The sequence below is a fragment of the Myotis lucifugus genome, unplaced genomic scaffold (genome assembly GCF_000147115.1).
Source record: "Myotis lucifugus unplaced genomic scaffold, Myoluc2.0 scaffold_308, whole genome shotgun sequence".
Lineage (NCBI taxonomy): Eukaryota > Metazoa > Chordata > Mammalia > Chiroptera > Vespertilionidae > Myotis > Myotis lucifugus.
Window position 1 is genome coordinate 39,273 of NW_005871356.1, and position 2,266 is coordinate 41,538.

At 40.6% G+C, this 2,266-nt stretch overlaps 1 long non-coding RNA gene across 1 annotated transcript; it reads left to right on the forward strand.

Moving 5' to 3' along the window:
- Positions 1–341: 341 nt before the first annotated feature.
- Positions 342–1,291, forward strand: LOC106699090. The gene is made up of 2 exons (XR_002832043.1): positions 342–562; positions 853–1,291. It is a non-coding gene; the product is annotated as an uncharacterized LOC106699090 (long non-coding RNA).
- Positions 1,292–2,266: the final 975 nt, after the last annotated feature.

Here is a 2,266-nt window from a genome sequence, read left to right on the forward strand (position 1 = left end):
AGCCCATGGCCGCGTAGGCGCGACCGCTGCTGTGTACAGCGCAGCCATCCTGGAGTACCTCACCCGCAGAGGTAAAGGGGTGCACGCCTGTAATCTGGGAATGGTTTGCGGGGGGGTGGGGGGGGTGCAGTAGGTGGCGAGAGGGAAGGAGGAAAGTGATGCAAGAAAACTCCCAGGCCCCGAACGCGGCGAGAAGCCTCTGGGAACGCTAGAGGGAGCTGGTGGTCATTGAGCGATCCTGCTGAGCTTGAGCTGCTCTGGGAAATAAAATTGCGTGCCCCCTTTTTACAGCTTATGCCATTTTGACATTCAGGGAGGGGAGGGGAGGGGAGGGAGGCAATTGCTAGATGTATGTTCATGAAGGTTTGTTCTGCTCTGGATCTTGGCCTAAAGAAACAGCTGGAAGAAAATTGATGAGTCTTTGCCTTCTAGGTACTTGAATTGGCAGGCAATGCATCAAAAGACTTAAAGGTAAAGCGTATTACCCCTCGTCATTTGCAACTTGCTATTCGTGGAGATGAAGAATTGGATTCTCTCATCAAGGCTACAATTGCTGGTGGTGGTATGTGAATACTAAAATTTTACTTCGAATTCCTTTAGAGGAAATAATTCTTAGCTTTTTAAACATTCCCATTAGTAGTTTTTAATCTAAAAGAGGACACCTGAGCAGAATTTCACTGATACGCAGTATCAAATATCAATGTATGGAATAATTTAATGAGTTTTTACTTTGCATACTTGAATTTCACATTTAAAGACATCTGCCAAGTTAAACAACTGTTCTGGTTTAAGTATAGTGTGATTTTTTAAATGTGTATTAAAAACTAGAATTAATCCCTGTCCCTCTCCTAGGTGTTATTCCACACATCCACAAATCTCTGATTGGGAAGAAAGGACAACAGAAGACTGTCTAAAGGATGCCTGGATTTCTTATTATCTCAGGACTCTAAATACTCTAACAGCTGTCCAGTGTTGGTGATTCCAGTGGACTGTATCTCTGTGAAAAACACAATTTTGCCTTTTTGTAATTCTATTTGAGCAAGTTGGAAGTTTAATTAGCTTTCCAACCAACCAAATTTCTGCATTCGAGTCTTAACCATATTTAAGTGTTACTGTGGCTTCAAAGAAGCTATTGATTCTGAAGTAGTGGGTTTTGATTGAGTTGACTGTTTTTAAAAAACTGTTTGGATTTTAATTGTGATGCAGAAGTTATAGTAACAAACATTTGGTTTTGTACAGACATTATTTCCACTCCGGTGGATAAGCTCAATAAAGGTCATATCCCAAACTAGTTGTTTTTAAATGTGCTTGATTGTAATAGAAACGCCTTTCTTTTGAATAGGTCTCTCATCCACCAATAACTTAAGCATATATCTTCTCCAGAAATTAAACTTAATTTTCTATATAAACAGCAGGCCAAACTGTAAAATAATATTGTGTAATTAGCTATTAAAGATTTTAAAACTTTGGCAGGACCTGGAATGGGACAAGTTTTTTAGGCTATTTGTCCATCTCAGTTTGCATGTTCAAACCTGCTGTGTGTGACAGCTCTGCACTATGCAGCATGGCTGTGATGGACTTGGGGAGGAGGAGGGCAGGCAGGCAAATCCTATATGTATTTAGCTACCCCCACAAAGGAACTTTCAGTTTAGACTTCAGATAATGCTTTCTGTGCTGCATAGTATAGAAAACTGAATTAAATCATTCGATACTTGGTAACATCTTTAGGGAATACTATTGCATTTTACAGAAGAGAATCGGGAGTTACTTGGAAGCCTTGCCTGAATTTTGGTAGGTCCAACAAGGGTAACAATAGCTTGAGTGAACATTGTAGAAATGGTTATTTTGTGATTGGGCTGAGTGGGTTATTTTGACCTTTGGTTTCTGGCAAGTTGTCTTAACCTTTTAAAATTTGGGTTACGACTTTGCCAAACAATCAGTTGGCCCCCTCCCCAGGAGACCAACATTTCGCTGGCCATGTCATGAAAGCGAGATTAGGGAGGAAACCAAGTAGTTTTCTTCTGTGAGGGTAATACATTCCCCTAAAGCTGGTTCCTGTCTTGTTTGGGGCATAAAGGAATTGGGGTCAAGCCCTTTTTCCCATTGCACACAGTTTGGCTTTGACTTTTTTTGGAGTCCCAAGAGCCAATTGTGTGGAATTGGGTAAGGCAAAAATGTGCTCAGCTGAAAACGAAATTGGTAATTCTCTCGGTTTAGTACCCTAGAATAAATATTAAAGTAACGTATTATTGTTTGTTTTAATTGG